Source organism: Pongo pygmaeus, chromosome 17, assembly GCF_028885625.2.
Source record: "Pongo pygmaeus isolate AG05252 chromosome 17, NHGRI_mPonPyg2-v2.0_pri, whole genome shotgun sequence".
In the NCBI taxonomy this organism is placed as follows: domain Eukaryota; kingdom Metazoa; phylum Chordata; class Mammalia; order Primates; family Hominidae; genus Pongo; species Pongo pygmaeus.
The window spans coordinates 48,917,025-48,937,349 of NC_072390.2; positions in this window are offsets into that span (position 1 = coordinate 48,917,025).

Below are 20,325 nucleotides of genomic sequence, written 5' to 3' on the forward strand. Positions count from 1 at the left end.
AGATATGAGAATCTATTAAGCTAAATGTTAAAGAGATTTGCAAACCAATGGTACTCTTCTAAAGCATTATTTTTTTATTTGGATAAACTACAGAAAATAAAGACTATTAAAAATTTTTTAATATGAAAAAAGAGTAAGAGAAAAGAAAGGAAAGACTGTCCAGGATCCCTTCCCGTTTATAACCACAGGCAACATCTTGATATATTTCATTTCAGACCCTATGTTTCTTAGCTTGGACTTAAAAAATGTTCTCCTTCCTCCTGAAGGTGTCTCCAGTAGCTGCTATCAATTGATTAGGGGAACAGGCAGGGAATGATCCTGTTTTTCAAGCAAGCATGCCCACATATGTTATGACCTCAGGTTAGAGTGATAGATGATAACTATGCATAGACCTGAGAAGCATGAATGTTGAGTATGGCAAACTCAATTTAACTAATTTGTGCTCGAGCACATTAAATGAATTTAAAGCTTTACTCTGTAAACTCGCTACATATTTTTGCTACTACTCTCTTGCTATATATACTCTCAACTTGCACAGAGTGTCCAGAGAGTATCCCACACGACTCCCTTCTGTCTTTTCATGCATTTTTCCATCTCTATAGCACATTGACTCTTCTTACTATCTCCTCCCCCGCCCTGCCTCACATATTCCTCACTTACACTTTCCACACACACACTTTCTTTGTAGTCAGGGAAATCTTCATAGACTCCTTTTCTTCCATTCCTTCTAGGCTTCCAGAGGCTGATTACGGGTGGGGGAAGAGGAGTGGTGTTTTCCTTTGTTTCATACCCAAAAGGGGAAGGTAGGTAGAAAAGGAATCCACGAGGGAGGGAGGGAGAGAGGGAGAAGGGAAGGGAGGAAAAAAGGAAAGGAAGGAGAGAAAGAAAAAGGCAAAGAATTTAAAAAATCACAATTTAAAAAGGACAAAAATTCGTTTATTGATTCCTGAATGGGGAGGAGTAAGAATGGATGTTCAATCCTTTCACACACTTTGTTGAGTGGGACACTTTGCCACCTAGCAGAGGAGAGTAGAAGTTTTTTCCCTATTATCTCTTAGGTGAAGAGGAACTAGAAACTCCAATTTGATATTGCATCCTGTGCACCAAGCAGTGTGAACTTAGCAGGAAGGGACCTTTCTCAAACATTTCCAATCTATCATTATTATCTAGATCCTAGTGAAGGGGAGATTTCTGCAGGGGTTGACCACAGCTATTCTACTTCTGAAATAGTTCTTCCTCCTCCACGGTCTAATGCATCATACAGCAAGCTTTTCCTTTTCCTCCACCCTATCTGTTTTTTTTTTTTTTTTCTCATCTCTATAGTGCCTTGATTTCTTCATTACTGCCCTTGCATTGAAATCTGCCAAGGAAAGCATGCCAAGTTCCCCACCATTTCCATGGGTTGATGGGTGGGCAGCCTCAGGAGGCTCATGGCACCCCTCCTCTTCACTGTCATTTTCTTTCTCACCCTGTGTTTCTAGCATAATGGGAGCCTCTTTATGGATCCATTTGGAAGGCTATTTGTTGACACTGTTTGAAGGTTAATATAAGGATTCTTGACATAACAATTTAATGAAGTAAATCATTTATTTTTACTCTTTCTCCTATGGCATTATGTTGTGTATTCTTTGTCTTGCAATTAAATATTCTTAAAAGCAATAAACCATGTCTTCTTACCAAAAGTCCATGAGGGTACAAATTCAACTATAGCCTCCTTAGTAATAGGTAGTAATTTTCTTTTTAATCTTTCCTTATTTGATATATACAAATACTATCTAGTTATCTAGTTATTTTCATTTTCATATTCTACTTACAATTGGGGCTTACTATTTGTTCATATATTTATTAGTCATTGGATTTCTTTATCTACACATGATCTTTTCATGGCATTTGTCCATTTTATTTGGGAAGTTCATGAATTCTTCATGTATAAAGAGTATTATCAACTTTTTGTCATATTTATCATAAATATTTTATCTCAAATCAGTTGTGTCTCAAAAACCATTTTGAAAGACTGAATAAATATCATGTATATGGGCCAGGTGCAGTGGCTCACACCTGTAATCCCAGCACTTTGGGAGGCCAAGGTGGGCAGACCACCTGAGGTCAGGAGTTCGAGACCAGCCTGACCAACATGGTGAAACCCAGTCTCTACTAAGAATACAAAAAATTAGCTGGGCGTCGTGGCGGGTGCCTGTAATCCCAGCTAGTCAGGAGGCTGAGGCAGGAGAATCGCTTGAACCAGGAAGCGGAGGTTACAGTGAGTCGAGATCACACCATTGTGCTGCAGCCTGGGTGGCAGACTAAGTTTCCGTCTCAAAAAAATATATATCATATATATGATTGTTGAGTGTTGAGTATACAAATGGTCCTGAGGCTTTGGTATGTCATCCCAAAGCTTTGAGGTTTGAAGCAAGCAGGTCAATTTAAGAATGATTTACTTTCAAGCTACTTTTACTCACTTCCAAGCTAATTAAAGTTCATCTACATTATATTGTTCTCTCTCGTTTAGGTTCCAGTAAACTTTTCTGATGGAAAGAAAAAGAACCGAGTTAGTAGGCTTGATGATAATTGAACATAACCTTGACTATTGCCAAACAGGCAGTATCTCACTGGAAATATCATCTATTTGGGGGTCTGTGGCAGAAAAGTAATTGAGAGTTACTGCTTGAACTAATGGAACTAATGGATAGAAGTTCTATGTGATACATGATGAGCCCTTATTATTCTTTATGGTAATTGGTTTTATAAGTGTCTTTCTTCCCTGCTAGATTGTAAACTCTGTGAGGACAAACTTGGATGTCTTGTTCATCATGATATCCTGGTACATAATTGTTGAATACATGGATGAATGTACAGCAAAAATAAAACAGTGGTGTAGTATATTTCAAAATGTGCTATTTTAATAGTTAAAATCAGAGCAGTAGAACTGGCAATTCAGTTTTCCTGTAAGTGAGTTGGCTGTGTAGCCTTGGCTGTTTGAGTGAATTAAATGTTACAGAAGAAAATTTTCCAAACCCTTAAAAATAATATACTTATTATCTATTTATTTATTTTTGCTTTTTTTCATCTAAGTTAGAATACATATTAAGAAGAAAGTAAAAACATCTGAGAAACCTTACTAAAAATGGTGAGCTGTTTTCCTCCTTGAAATGTAAATAAATGTTAATTTCTGAGAAATTAACACAAAACCTTGAGTTTATACTAAAAATGAATTGCAATATACAACAGGTCCTCGAATAACATTTTGTTGTAACATTGATGAGAAAAATAATCAATTTCTTCTGGGGCCACTGTCTGTTTGGAGTTTGCACATTCTCCTCATGTCTGCATGGGTTTTCTTCAGATCATCTGGGTTGCTCCCATATCCCGAAGCCGTGCACATTTGGTGAATTGGCATGTGAATATTGTGTCAGTTGGCATGAGGGTGTGTGTGTGTGTGAGTGTGCCTTGCAATGGAACAGCATCATCCTGTCCAGGGCTGGATCCTGCATTGCACCCTGAAGTGACCCTCAACTGGAAAAAGTGGGTTGGAAAATCAATGAATGAATACAGATGATTGTAAAATAATAATTCATAAAGTATAAGATAATCATACAAATGCATTGCAATAAATGATGCAGGAGAAAAGAGCTCAGAGAGCCCACCATTTTTTTTTTATTATACTTTAAGTTCTGGGGTACATGTCCAGAAAGTGCAGTTTTGTTACAAAGGTATACACGTGCTATGGTGGTTTGCTGCACCCATCAACCCACCACCTTCATTAGGTATTTCTCCTAAGGCTATCCCTCCCCTAGCCCCCCACCCCCCAACAGGCCCCAAGAGTGTGCTGTTCCTCTCCCTGTGTCCATTTCTTCTCCTTGTTCAACTCTCACTTATGAGTGAGAACATTTAGTGTTTGGTTTTCTATTCTTGTGATAGTTTGCTGAGAATGATGGTTTCCAGCTTCATCCATGTCCCTGCAAAGGACATTAATTTGTCCTTTTTTATGGCTGCATAGTATTCCTTGGTGTATATGTGCCACATTTTCTTTATCCAGTCTATCATTGATGGATATTTGGATGATTCCAAGTCTTTACTATTGTGAATAGTGCCGCAATAAACATACGTCTGTGCATGTGTCTTTATAGTAGAATGGTTTATAATCCTTTGGGTATATATCCAGTAATGGGATTGCTGGGTCAAATGGTATTTCTAGTTCTAGATCCTTGAGGAATTGCCACACTGTCTTCTACAATGGTTGAACTAACTTACACTCCCACTAGCAGTGTAAAAGCATTCCTATTTCTCCACATCCTCTCTAGCATCTGTGGTTTCCTGACTTTTTAAAGATTGCCATTCTAACTGGCGTGAGATGGTATCTCATTGCAATTTTGATTTGCATTTCGCTAATGACCAGTGATGATGAGCATTTTTTCATATGTTTTCTGACTGCATAAAGGTCTTCTTTTGAGAAGCATCTGTTCATATCCTTTGCCCACTTTTTGATGGGGTTGTTTGTTTTTTTCTTGTAAATTTGTGTAAGTTCTTTGTAGATTATGGATATTAGCCCTTTGCCAGATGGATAGATTGTTAAAATTATCTCCCATTATGTAGGGTGCCTGTTCACTCTGCTGATAGTTTCTCTTGCTGTGCAGAAGCTCTTGAGTTTAATTAGATCCCAGTTGTCAATCTTGGCTTTTGTTGCCATTGGTTTTGGTTTTTAGACATGAAGCCTCTGCCCATGCCTATGTCCTGAATGGTATTGCCCAGGTTTTCTTCTAGGATTTTTATGGTTTTAGGTCTTACATTTAAGTCTTTAATCCATCTTGAGTTGATTTTTGTATAAGGTATAAGAAAGGGGTCCAGTTTCAGTTTTCTGCATATGGCTAGCCAGTTTTCCCAACACTGTTTATTAAATAAGGAATCTTTTCCCCATTGCTTGTTTTTGTCAGGTTTGTCAAAGATCAGATGGTCGTAGATGTGTGGTGTTATTTCTGAGGCCTCTGTTCTGTTCCATTGGTCTATGTATCTGTTTTGGTACCAGTAACATAATGTTTTGGTTACTGTAGCCTTGTAGTATAGTTTGAAGTCAGGTATCATGATGCCTCCAGCTTTGTTCTTTTTGCTTAGTATTGTCATGGCTATGTGGGCCCTTTTTTGGTTCCATATGAAGTTTAAAGTAGTTTCTTCCAATTCTGTGAAGAAAGTCAGTGGTACCTTGATGGGCATAGCATTGAATCTATAAATTACTTTGGGCAATATGGGCATTTTCACAATATTGATTCTTCCTATCCGTGAGCATGGAATATTTTTCCATTTGTTTGTGTCCTCTCTTATTTCCTTGAGCAGTGATTTGTAGTTCCCCTCGAAGAGGTCCTTCACATCCTTTGTAAGTTGTGTTCCTAGGTATTTTATTCCCTTTGAAGCAATTGTGAATGGGAGTTCACTCATGATTTGGCTCTCTGTCTATTATTGGTTTATAGGAATGCTTGTGATTTTTGCACATTAATTTTGTATCCTGAGACTTTGCTGAAGTTGCTTATCAGCTTAAGGAGATTTTGGGCTGAGACAATGGGGTTTTCTAAATATACACTCATGTCATCTGCAAACAAAGACAATTTGACTGCCTCTCTTTCTATTTCAATACCTTTATTTCTTTCTCTTGCCTGATTGCCCCGGCCAGAACTTCCAATATTATGTTGAATAGGAGTGGTGAGAGAGGGCATCCTTGTCTTGTGCTGGTTTTCAAAGGAAATGCTTCCAGTTTTTGGTCATTCAGTATGATATTGGCTGTGGGTTTGTCATAAATAGCTCTTATTATTTTGAGACATGTTCCATTCATACCTAGTTTATTGAGAGTTTTTAGCATGAAGGAGTGTTGAATTTTGTTGAAGGCCTTTTCTGCATCTATTGAGATAATCATGTGGTTTTTGTCATTGGTTCTGTTTATGTGATGGATTATGCTTATCGATTTGTGTGTTTTGCATATGTCCAGCCTTGCATCCCAGGTATGAAGCCAACTTGATCGTGGTGGATAAGCTTTTTGATGTACTGCTGGACTCAGTTTGCCAGTATTTTGTTGAGGATTTTCACACTGATGTTCATCAGGGATATTGGCCTGAAATTTTCCTTTTTTGTGTGTCTCTGCCAGGTTTTGGTATCAGGATGATGCTAGCCACATAAAATGAGTTAGGGAGGATTCCGTCTTTTTCTATTGTTTGGAATACTTTCAGAAGGAATGGTACCAGCTCCTGTTTGTACTTCTGGTAGAATTTGGCTGTGAATCCATCTGGTCCTGGACTTTTTTTAGTTGGTAGGCTATTAATTACTGCCTCAATTTCAGAACTTGTTTTTGGTCTATTCAGGGATTTGACTTCTTCCTGGTTTAGATTTGGGAGGGTGTATGTGTCCAGGAATTTATCTGTTTCTTCTAGGTTTTCTAGTTTATTTGTGTAGAGGTGTTTATAGCATTCTCTGATGGTAGTTTGTATTTCTGTTGTATTAGTGGTGATATCCCCTATATCATTTTTTACTGCATCTATTTGATTCTTCTCTCTTTTCTTCTTTATTAGTCTGGCTAGTGGTCTGTCTATTTTGTTGATCTTTTCAAAAAACCAGCTCCTGGATTCATTGATTTTTTGAAGGGTTTTTTGTGTCTCTATCTCCTTCAGTTCTGCTCTGATCTTAGTTATTTCTTGTCTTCTGCTAGCTTTTGAATTTGTTCGCTGTTGCTTCTCTACTTCTTTTAATTGTAATGTTAGGGTGTTCATTTTAGATCTTTCCTGCTGTCTCTTGTGGGCATTTAGTGCTATAAATTTCCCTTTACACACTGCTTTAAATGTATCCCAGAGATCCTGGTACATTGTGTCTTCATTTTCATTGGTTTCAAAGAACATCTTTATTTCTGCCTTCATTTCGTTATTTGCCCAGAAGTCATTCAGGAGCAGGTTGTTCAGTTTCCATGTAGTTGTGTGGTTTTGAGTGAGTTTCTTAATCCTGAGTTCTAATTTGATTGCACTGTGGTTTGAGAGACTGTCTGTTATGATTTTAGTTCTTTTGCATTTGCTGAGGAGTGTTTTACTTCCAATTATGTGGTCAATTTTAGAATAAGTGCTATGTGGTGCTGAGAAGAATGTATATTCTGCTGATTTGAGGCGGAGAGTTCTGTAGATGTCTATTAGGTCTGCTTGGTCCAGTGCTGAGTTCAAGTCCTGAATATCCTTGTTAATTTTCTGTCTTGTTGATCTGACTAATATTGACAGTGGGTGTTAAAGTCTCCCACTATTATTGTGTGGGAGTCTAAGTCTCTTTGTTGGTCTCTAAGAACTTGCTTTATGAATCTGGGTGTTCCTGTATTGGGTGCACATATATTTAAGATAGTTTGCTCTTCTTGCTGCATTGATCCCATTACCATTATGTAATGCCCTTCTTTGTCTCTTTTGATCCTTTTTGGTTTAAAGTCTGTTTTATCAGAGATTAGGATTGGAATCCCTGCTTTTTTTTTTTTTTTTTTTTTTTTTTTTGCTTTCCATTTGCTTGGTAGATCTTCCTCCATCCCTTTATTTTGAGCCTATGTGTGTCTTTGCATGTGAGATGGGTCTCCTGAAATCTGCACGCTGATGGGTCTTGACTCTTTTTCCAGTTTGCCAGTCTGTGTCTTTTAACTGGGGCATTTAGCCCATTTACATTTAAGGTTAATATTGTTATATGTGAATTTGGTCCTGTCATTATTATGTTAGCTAGTTGTTTTGCCCTTTAGTTGATGCAGTTTCCTCATAATGTCAATATTCTTTACAATTTGATATGTTTTGCAGTGGCTGGTACTGGTTATTCCTTTCCATGTTTAGTTCTTTCTTCAGGAGCTCTTGTAAGGCAGGCCTGGTGGTGACAAAATCTCTCAGCATTTGCTTGTCTGTAAAGGATTTTATTTCTCCTTCTCTTATGAAGCTTAGTTTGGCTGGATGTGGAATTCTGGGTTTTTTCTTTAGGAATGTTGAATATTGGTCCCACTCTCTTCTGGCTTGTAGGGTTTCTGCTGAGAGATCCACTGTTAGTCTGATGGGTTTCCCTTTATGGGTATTAGTCTGATGGGCTTCCCTTTATGAATAACCCAACCTTTCTCTCTGGCTACTCTTAACATTTTTTTCCTTCATTTCAACCTTGGTGAATCTGACAATTATGTGTCTTGGGGTTGCTCTTCTTGAGGAGTATCTTTGTGGTGTTCTCTGTATTTCCTGAATTTTAATGTTTGCTTGTCTTGTTAGATTGGGGGAGTTCTCCTGCATAATACCCTGAAGAGTGTTTTCCAACTTGGTTCCATTCTCCCCATCACTTTCAGGTACACCAATCAAACATAGGTTTTTTCTTGTCTCATAGTCCCATATTTCTTGGAGGCTTTGTTTATTCCTTTTTATTCTTTTTTCTCTAATCTTGCCTTCTCTCTTTATTTCATTAAGTTGATCTTCAATCACTGAATCCTTTCTTCCACTTGATCGATTTGGCTATTGATACTTGTGTATTCTTCATGAAGTTCTCATGCTATGTTTTTCAGCTCCATCAGTTCATTTATGTTCTTCTCTACACTGGTTATTCTAGTTAGCAATTCGTCTGACTTTTTTCAAGGTTCTTCGCTTCCTTGCATCGGGTTAGAACATGCTCTTTTAGCTCAGAGGAGTTTGTTATTACCCATCTTCTGAAGCCTACATCTGTCAGTTCATCAAACTCATTCTCTGTCCAGTTTTATTCCCTTGCTGGCGAGGAGTTGTGATCCTTTGGAGGAGAAGAGGCATTCTGGTTTGGGAATTTTCAGCCTTTTTGCTCTGGTTTCTCCCCATCTTTGTGGATTTATCTACCTTTGGTCTTTGATGTTGGTGACCTTCAGATAAGGTCTTTGAGTGGATGTGCTATTTCTTTCTGTTTGTTAGTTTTCTGTCTAACAGTCAGGCCCCTCTGCTGAAGGTCTGCTGGAGTTTGCTGGAGGTCCACTCTCGAACCTGTTTGGCTGGGTATCACCAGCAGAGGCTACAGAATAGCAAAGATTGCTGCGTGTTCTTTCCTCTGCAAGCTTTGTCCCAGAGGGGCACCTGCCAGATGCCAGCCAGAGCTCTTCTGTATGAGGTGTCTGTCAGCCCCTCCTGGGAGGTGTCTCCCAGTCAGGATACACGGCGATCAGGGACCAATAGCAGAGCTCGAACACTGTGCTGGGAGGTCCACTGCTCTCTTCAGACCCATCAGGCAGGGACGTTTAAATCTGCTGAAGCTGTGCCCACAGCCACCCCTTCCCCCAGGTGCTATGTCCCAGGGATATGGAGGTTTTATCTGTAAGTCCCTGACTTGGAGCCCACCATTTTTATGATTGTTTTTGAACTGCGTGGTGGTAAGGAAGTGCTCTGACAATTTTTTCTTGGCAGACATTTATTCCTTGACTTAATCCATCAACTTCCTTCATTCATTCCTTCATTTATTCCTTGACTTAATCCATCAACTTCCTTCATTCCTGGTTCACCAAAAATTAGGTAAATAATTACGTTACTTGTTTTGATTAATCTTTCTTAAAGGTATGTACAGCTCACATTTATTTCAATGTTTAGTATGATAAGTGCTTGGAATCTTTATTTAGAAGTGTAGCGATGTTTTCTGTGACCAGAAATATGCAGTAGAAACTTAACTCTTGTTTATGTCAATTAGCCTATGGTAAAATTGGTTTCATTAAACATCATTTTGCTTCAAGTTGTAGTTTCCAAGCACCTATGGACAATAGTAAGTGAGGATTTACTGTACATGTTTTCAGATAAGACCCATTACAGTTAATTCCTTCATAGATATGCTATAGTTACTCTGCTTTATTTATCTAGCTCTAGTGGAGTTTCTTGACTAGGAATCCTGAACACTTTTTGTTTAAGCTTATTTATAAAGTGTTATGTCCACTTTCATTTTCTTTATAAAATGACAATTATACTTCTTCTGTTACCCTTTGTTGCATTAATTATCCCAATACATGCAATTGAAGAAGGAAGCAGGGGATGATTAGGGGCCACACAGTGAAACGGCCACCATGGTACCATGTTTGGTTCCATGTGCACTGCTCCAAGAGTTCAGTTTCATCAATTCTACCTGAACTGATAAGACAAATTTGTCAAGCCCATAAGACACTGTTTAAAAACCAGAGTGCCTGTTTATTAATTTAAATTAGAGTGTACATCAATACCTCGGCCCATTAGCCAGGGCAAACCTTTTCCTATAAATCAGAAATTCAGGAAGTGAATCAGAAAAATCTATTTAGTGAGCATAAAATAATAGATCATTGGATGTTCTTGAAAAATATTTCACTCAGATTGTAGGAAAGTCTATCAATTCCCCACTATAGAGAAACTCTCTTCAGAGACAGAGTACTTAAGCCTGCTAAATTAATATTTCTTTCTTTCTCCCCCTAGAAGAATGTTGCATGTGCATATACATTCTGCCTGTCCACTTCTTTTTAAAAGACAGGAAGAAAGTGATTCCACATAATAAAGCATAAATTGATGCACATTTCTGAGTACATTGCAACACTCTGTGTATCACTGTCACTCAAGCTGAATTTGTATTTTGTATATATCTATAAGTAGTCATCAAATGTTATCTACTATTATTATAGTTTTGTATATCAGTGCCTATCATAGGCCTAAGATAACTGTCTATGATAATCTTTGTATAAATCAAACTTTTCCCAAGTTCACATCTGGGTCAAATAATCTATTTTGTAGACTAACTTTCCTACTAAAGTATCATTATTAAGCAATGCATTGTAATGTACATAAAGAAAATGTAGATTATGCTTTATTTCTCAGGTTTATTAACATTTTCTACATCACTTTAATGTCCATAATATTTGTAAATTTAATTTAAATGATGGAATTATGTTTATGAGTCATCTGAAGAATGTGTACTAAATTTGAGTCTGAATTCTCTTATGACTATAATCATGATTTATCATCTGCTAGGTTTATGATTTTATTCTAAGCAGGCTAAGAGAGGTGAATAAATATTAGGAATAAAAATTACATCATTCTACTCCTTATACATATGTAAAATGTAATAAGAATGACAGTTTAAATTAATTCAATTGGAATCATAAAACCACGTCTAGAAAACTGACTTGGCATTCATTCATTCAAATATGTTCATACATTTTAAAACTAAGTCATCTAGTTTACTCTATTGCACGAGATTCCTCATAAATAAGCCAAATATTTTCAACCTGATGATATTTTAATGTAACCAATGTAGACATTCATTCGTTGTCACCTCTGGATCCACTCCTATTTCTCACCAATGTTACTCAGATTTTCCATAAGGAGTTTACTCCACCCAAGTCCTCAGCCATGTAGTTGGGCGTAAGATGAATCCCATCTCCAGCCTTTGAACTAAGCCCTCTGACTTGTTCATGAATGCAGACTTGTCTAATTTTGGACCAATAAAGAGAAAAAATTCTATGATGTGCATAGCTATCTATGATCATTGATCTTTGTCCCTGTAGATAAGATTTAAGTGTGTGAGGCTTGGGGATGACTTAGGTATAGGGGTAGAATGTGATGTTTTGATATATGTCTACAATGTGGAAAGGTTAAATCAAAGTAATTAAAATAGCCACCAGCTCACCTATCTTTTTTTATGGTGATACATTTGAAATTTACTCTTCGTTATTTTGAAATATACAATACATTGTTATTGACTGTAGTCACCCTGCTATGCAACAGATCTCAAAACCTATCCCTCCTTTTTATCTGAAACATTGTACCCTTTCATCAGCAACTCTCATTCCCTTTCTTCCAACCACACTTCTCTACCCCAGCCTCCAGTAACCACCACTCTACTCTATTTCTATGGTGCAACTTCATTAGATTTCACATATAAATGAGATCATGTGGTATTTGTCTTTTTGTGACTGGCTTATTTTGCTTAATACAGTGTCCTCCAGATTTACCCATATTTTCACAAATGACAGGACTTCCCCCCTTTTTAAGGCTAAGTAGTATTCCATTGCATGTGTGTGTGTGTGTGTGTGTGTGTGTGTGTGTGTGTAGTATAGTACATAGTATATACTTATAGAATAGTATTCCGTTTTTTTGTGTGTGTATATATAGTATATATATATATATATAATATTCCGTTGTGTGAGATATATATATATATATATACACATATATATCACATTTTCTTTATCCATTCATCTGTTGATGGGCACTTGTGTTGATTTCATATCTTGGCTATTGTGAATAAGCTGCAGTGAACATGGGAGTGCAGATATCCCCCTGACATAATTTATTTCAGTTCCTTTGGATACATACCCAAAAGTGGAATTGCTGGATCATATGGTAGTATTGTTTTTAGTTTTTTCAAGAACCTCCATACCATTTTCCATCATGGCTATACTAATTCACATTCCCACCAACACTGCAAGAGTCCCTTTTTCTCCACATCCTCTCTAACTCTTATCTCAGTGATATCTCATTGTGGTTTTATTTTGCATTTCCCTAATGATTAGTAATGCTGAGCATTTTTTCATGTACTTCTTCACCATTCGTATGCCTTCTTTTGAAGAATGCCTGCTCAAGCTTTGCTCATTTTTTAATTGAGTGGTTTTCTTGCTGTTGAGTTTTTCAAGTTGTTCCTTTTATATTTTGGATATTAACCCCTTATCATATGTATGATTTGCAAATGTTTTCTCTCATGCTGTGGGCTGTTTCTTCATTTTGTTAATTGTTTCCTTCGCTGTGCAGATGTTTAGTGTGATGTCATCCAGTTCATTTATTTTTGGTTTTGTTACCTGTCCTTTTGGGATCATATCTCAAAAATTGTTGTTCAGGTCAATGTTGTGGAGCTTTTCCCCTACGTTTTCTTCTAGTAGTTTTACAATCTGAGGTCTTATACTTGAGTCTTTAATCCATATTGAATTGATTTGCACATATAAGGGTCTATTTTTTTTTGCATGTCAATATTCAGTTTTCCCAACACCATTTATTGAAGAAACTCTCTTTTTCCGTTGTTCTTGTGCTATTGTGAAAAATCAATAGACTAAGAATGCAGGGGTTTGTTTTTGGGTTTTCTTCCTGTTGCTTCAGTTGATGTGTCTGTTTTTGTACAAATACCATGGTTTTTAAATAAAAATTGCGTTATGTTTTGATATCAGAAAATGTGATACCTCCAGTTTGGGGGTTTTCTGCTCAAGACTTTTTTGCCTATTTGAGGTCTTTTGCGGTTCCATGTGAACTTAAGAATTTTTTTCTATTTCTTTGAAAAATAATATTGAAATTTGTATAGGGAATACATTTAATCTGTGGATTGTTTTGAATAGTACGGACATTTTCACATTGTGAATTCTTCCAATTCATGAACAATGGTTATCTTTTGGTTTATTTGTGTTTTCTTCAGTTTCTTTTGCCAGTGTTTTATAGTTTTCAGTGTACAGGTCTTTTACATTCTTGGCCAAATTTGTATCTAAATATTTAAATTTTTGTTACTATTGTAAATGGGTTTGTTTTCTTAATATCTTTTTCAGATCGTTAATTATTTAAATATAGAAATGCTACTGACTTTGTATGTTGTTATTGTATTCTGCAACTTTACTGAATTTGTTTATCAGTTCTAACAGTTTTTTGGTAAAGACTTGGTTGTTTTTTGACGAGCAGGGGAATCACCATGTAGTTCGTAAGGATAAAGCTGGCATAAGTGAAGGCAGAGCAGAGAGAGATAATCCAGATGTTAGTGATATTGTTTAAACGCTGAGTAAAGCTTCATCTAGAGCTAGTTGTACCACTGGATTTTTAAGATGTAAAGTCAATGTATATTTAGTTCATTTGTTTATTTTAGCTTTTTGATTTTGTTTTCTATTCCATGCAATCAAAAGATTTCTTACTGACAAAGGAATTGACAGACTTGATTTCAGTATTACATGGAGTTATTATCTATACGTATTTAAGAAGAAACAGTAGAAATTCATTTCTGCATTTAACAAATGTTTATTGAGTACCTACTTATTCCAGGGAATGTAGTAGTACTGAGGACACAGGGAGTAAACAAAACCTGTCTGTCACAGAATATTCTTCTTACATTCTAGCAAGCAAGAAGATATTTAAAACTAATTACACATTAATTCATTCATCTTAATTTTGAAAGGGCTGTAAGGAAGAGGAACTAAATCTCATGGAGGTTTATAAAAGTGAAATAGATCTAGTCTGGGGTAAATTATCTTCCTAGGGCTGCCATAACAAACATCCACATACTGAAAACAGCAGAATTTTATTCTCTCACAGTTCTGGAAACTAAAAGTCTGAAATCCATGTGTTGGCAGGACCATACTCTCTGTGAAGGCTCTACGGAAAAGTCCTTCTCTGCCTCTTTCTAGCTTCTGGTGGTTGCCAGCAAACCTTGACATTCCTTGGCTTGTAGCTCCATCACTCTGATCTCTTCCTGCATTATCATATGGCCTTCCTCCTTGTGTGTCATTATGTCTCCAAATCTCTTTTATGATGGGGTTAGGACTTCAACATATCTTTTTGGGGGGACACAATTTAATCCACAACAGGGGTTTAGGGAAGACTTCTCTGAGGAGATCATCTTGAGCTGACATCTAAGGATGAACCTGAATTTCTAAGGCGGGAACAATGAGAATGTGTATTCCAGCTATATATTGCTTTTGTTGCTCTTCCATTATTCTGCCTTCATCCATCATTACTCCTGTATTATCTTTTAGTCTTCCATCTGGAAGCCCAACATTTTAATGAGAAGAAATTGTGGAAGGGCATCTCCTAATGATGGTCATGATGGCATCTCTTGGGCAGTTACAGAGCCAAATGATAAATGAAGCCTGTATGTGTTTGTATTCACTGAGAATATTTTTCTAAAGCTTTTGTTTAGAATGAGATAGGATTAGATTATGTTTTTTATGTAACTATGCATTATAAGTGGCAGAGGAATTTGGAATATCTCTTTTTTCCTCAAGCATAAAATTGTATTTAATTGTTATTTTAATTTTGGAAGAAATACACATATAATCTATTTTCTACCTTGATTTTCACTGATAATGTTAAAGTATTAGCCCATAAAATTTGTTAATTGCAGGAAATAATTTAAAATTTTCTCTACTAAATGTTCTCAAAACAAAATTTCAATGCACTGCTATTAACATTTCCAAAGGAGCCCCGAGTTTAGCCACTTAAATCAGTGAGTTCTTTTACTGACTAAGAGCTTTTATTCAGAACACAATCTTTCCACATAAACTTGCGTCTTTCTCCCTCACACCCTAGGAGCTGAATTCATTTTTTTTCTTCCACAGATTACTTGTACATTGGGTTTATTCAACACTTTACTAATTACTGACCATGAAAAAAATAAACTAACATCAACTTTTAGAAAAAAAATTATGAGTTATTATTTTTCATTTGTAATAAAGATAATAGATGGAATTTTTTTCAATTATTGAATAAATTTCACTATGAATACAAAAACATTTTTTATGCCATGAAACAGAAATATTTAAAAGATTGCATGTATATGGAATCTCACTAGTATTTATTTAATCAGGTATTTTATCACATTTATTTTGCTGTCTAATTTTTACAACTTTGCTTCATTGGTGGAAAGCTGAGGCCCAAGGTTGCATAGCAAGTAGATACGCTGAAGTAGAGAATAAAAATTTAGGTTTGACTATGAAACCTGCTCAGTTTTCCCATAGAACTGATGTTTATGGTTCCTTTTGAATAAACATAAAAAGTGACCCTCCCAGTCTTCAAACGAGAAATTTACAATTGTTTTATCTGAGTTCTTTTCTCTGGAAACTAATCATCAGGCTACCCAGATAGTATCATGGAGCTGAAACTTACCAGACTGCTGCATCTAAAAAATAAAGAGCCAAACCTCTTACCCATCATGATTGCTAATTCAATCACTTGCTTCCTGTTGACCAATTCCTCTTCCTTACCACTCCTTAATTCCTCTTTTTCTGCATCTAGTTACATTTTTGCTACAAAACCCCCTAATTTTAGTCAGACAGGGAGACGGAGTTGAGACTGATCTCTCATCTCCTTGGCTGTGGCACCCAAATGGGTCTTCTTCCCTGGCAGCACTGGTTGTTTCAGTGATTAGCTTTCTGTGCACTGAATAGCAGGACCTACACTGAACTGGTATTTTGGTAACAACCATCTTTAATGAAAACTGAATTTTTCATTAATGCCATTTAAATTTTTCCCAGTGTTATATACACAGAGAAACTAACACTTAAATACTTAAACTTTTTTCTTTCTTTTTTTTTTTTTTTTTTTTAGTCAAGCTCCCCCTCTGTTGCGCAGGCTGAAGTGCACTGTAGCCTCAAACTCCTGGGCTCAAGCAATCCTCCCACCTCAGCCTCTTGAGTAGCTAGGATTACAGGCATGTACCACCATGCCCAGCTAATATATATATTTTTTCTAGAGACAGAGTCTCACTGTATTGCCCAGGCTGATTTCAATCCTCAGGCCTCAAACAATCCTCCTGCCTCAGCCTCCCCAAGTGTTGGGATTCAAAGTGTAAACTACCATGCCCAGCCTACTTAAATGTTTTTAAAAGTATATATTATCTCCACTTTAACCTGATATTCAGTAGCTCTTAGGGGATTACTTTAAGTTATGTGCTCTCATAAAACTAATGTTCCAGGAACACGTCTTCCTTCTCATTGGTAATGAGCATATTTAGCCCCTACTATGTATAAAACACTGGACTAAATGTTGATATCATTGAAAGCACAGAAAATTGAATTCTGCCATCAAGGGATTTATAATCTATAAAGGAAGTCAAGACACATAAGGTTATTATCTAACTTAAAATTCTTAATTTACTTACTATTGTCCCTAGGATCAGGTCTAAACTCCCTAAAAGACTGCATGATCTAGTCTCACTTCAGCCATTCAGCTTTACTCTTTTCCATGGGTGACCCCTTTTCCTTACCCCAAATTCTAATATATAGCCATAATGAAATTCAGGCTCCTGCACCTCTATTGCTACCCTCAGCAATGTCTATGGGACCTCTAGCAATCATTTGATCAGGTTTGCTCCTACCATCCTTGACTAAATTGTGAGCTACATGGGTGTAGGTATCATATCTTCTTTGTCCACTTTGGTAGTACTTGGAACATAGGATATGTTTAACTGTTTATAGACCAAAAAAAGGTCTAAAAGATCTGGTTGGTTGCTTGGTTGGCCAGTTTTCCAAATAAATTCATCCTTTGAGAAATATATTTTATATAAGTAAGTATAGTGTTTCTATAATCATGTCTACATTAGGGAAAAAATTTGTAATGTCTTTTCATGTCAAAGAAGACTTTTTAACATCGTTATAGACAATTTTTTAAACTAATTCTAGGTAATAAAAGAGAGTTACTTTCTGTCATTAAAACAGTTTTATGGACTGATCATACAACTTCAGACTCTGAATTAATTAAAGAAAGTCGTATTTATTTATTTCTTCTAATTCTTCATCCCATGTAACATTCATTTATAAACCCTAAGGTATTTAATTGATCTGTGAATTATACTCTCTCATAACTGTAAGTATACTAGTTAATATTGATGTGATAGCACAATACAGTATAATTCCAGCTTCAGAATTTTTTGGTGAAACCAAATCGTAAAGTTTTAAATTACTCTTTAATGCTTTTTATATTTTCTAGATGTTAGCACTGTGTTTCTTTTAAATAAAGAACTATTACATGCCCGGGCATGAGGCGACCAACTTTCAGTTGCAATAGTCAATATCTCAAACAAATGTTTAAATGAGATTACTCTGCCTTATGCTGAGATCTCAAAGTCTAAGAACAGCACAATTGACACCAAATTTTTTTAGATCTTAGAGTGAGAGATTACATGCAAAACATGCTACTCAATTGTGAAACTGGCTCTGCCAACTTAAGATCACTCACTCTTTGTTTGAGAGGAAAGAAGAGACCACCTTTGGAGAAAGTCCCTGAAATGCTAAAATCTTTCCTCTCACTACAAGCTAAAGTAAGAAGAGCCTGGAAAATAAGGAGTCCAGGAGAAAGTGAGTTTGGGGATAGTTGTTGGTGGGCTGCATGTATCTTCCACCCTCAACCATTCCTTACAGGGGTATCATAAACATAAACTGTCAGAGGGGCTTCTCAGAGATCACTCTGAGAGTCTGATGAGTGTCCCATGGAATTTTGGCCTGAAGTCAGCAAGGAAAACAAAAACGTAGAAGGGAACAGTACCTTAACAAAAAATAGGGCAAGAAAACATGAATTTTCTCTTGGGCCAAGATAATCTTTGGGAAAACACAAACCTGAGTCCATTGTAAAATAAAAGGAATTCTGCTCAAAAGTGTTACTTTTCTGGAGAACAAAGGAATCCCAATAGGAATCATCTGTGTGGACTGGAAAGCCAGAACAACGGCAGGTGTAGGGAGAGCAAAAAATGGCCATTATAAGAGAAACATTCCCCTGGACCAGGGACCCCATTGAAAGATCTCCAAAAAATAAAAAGTTTAAAAAAATGCACTCATAAGAAAAAAGAGTCAGCAACTGTGCATCAGATCCCAAAGAAACAGCCAAGGGCCATGCAATAAGGTGCTTTCTCCCCTAATGCTTCTTTCCTTTAGCTGAATCCTAGTGGGATCAAAAATGCCACCTAGTAGACAGAGGACATCTATGAAACTAGGATCAAAGAGGGAAAAAAAAGAAACAAGAAGAAACTCCTGTTCCCTGCCATCACTACAGGCCCCAAGGCCTGAGCAGTGAAAGAGGTGAAACTTCAATTTGAGTGACTTTAATATTTTGCTTATTATACTGGAACACACATTTAAATTGCTGAGATGAGATTTGTTCTTGTGACTAAAAATGATAAGAAAAACCATGGAGCATGTCAGAGATCTTATGTAGGAAAGATAAAAAATGAATGTATGTGGGCTAGTGTAATAGGCAAGTGGCAAAATAAAAAAAATTATACTGCCAATAATTACTAAGTAAAACAATTACATATTTATCAATCATTTAGTGTGTACCAAATAGTGCTGGGTAACATAGTTCTATGGATATCAATAGCTATATCTATCTTCCCTTCAAACCCCTTGGAAGATGATATTATTATATGCTTTTACAGACACAGAAATAGAGGAGTTGACTTGTACAAGTTATTCAGATATTACCATGCAGAGGTAAAATTCCCACATATGCTGCCTCTATGAGGCAGAGTTCAGAGTGGTATGAAGTGATGATGTAGATATTTGTCATTCCATTTCCAGCTCTGAAATGCCCTCCTACAGTACGTATGATCTAATAATAACAGCACCTACATTAAGCATATACACTAAGTACGTTATATATTAACTCTAATACCCAAAACTCCACAAAAGGACATTGATTTTATTTTGTAGATTTACTTGAGAAGTTTGAGTAACCTGCTTGAGATTTCACAGCTAGTAGGATTTCACAGTTCTTAGAACTGTGCTGTTTCTACTACTCTATCTGTATTGTTAAGATAAATTTCCTGACATAGGATATAGAAGCTACAGATGTTGTCAAACTACAGGTGTTGTCAATCAAGTTTAAATGACAAATTGCACATTTAATGATATGTTTAAATAAATTAGATAATTTTCACATCCTTAACACCTGAGCTATATGGGGGTAACTATCATTATTTACAGTCTACTGATAACTGAGGCCCCCTGCAGACTGAAATATTCATAGACACAAAGTGAGTTAATGACTGATGAAACTAGAAAATATCCTGATTTTCCTGTCTTGTTTATTTCACAATATTACGCATAATAATGGAGATTATTGGATAAACATGGATAGGTACCCAGGCAGTGGTTGTCCCAACTAAAATGGTGAGAAAAAGAGAACTTTAGTTAAATGTCCTTCTTCAAAATAGTAGGAAAGAACTGTGTAGTTGTAGTTAACTCACTCTCTCGAACATGGGCAGTGAAAGTCTGAATATGAAAAATTACAGTAGGCCGGGCGTGGTGGCTCACACCTGTAATCCCAGCACTTTGGGAGGCCGAGGTGGGTGGATCACTTGAGGTCAGGAGTTTGAGACCAGCCTGGCCAACATGGTAAAACCCTGTCTCTACTAAAAATACAAGAATTAGCCAGGCATGGTGGCATGTGCCTGTAATCCCAGCTACTAGGGAGGCTGAGGCATGAGAATCGCTTGAACCCAGGAGGCGGGGGTTGCAGTGAGCCAAGATCATGCCACTGCACTCCAGCCTGGGGTGACAGAGAGCTAGACTCCATCAAAAAAAAAAAAAAAAAAAAGAGAGAGAGGAAAATTACAGTAAAAACTGCAGGCTATTTGCTAGTTGTAAGGTAAGGA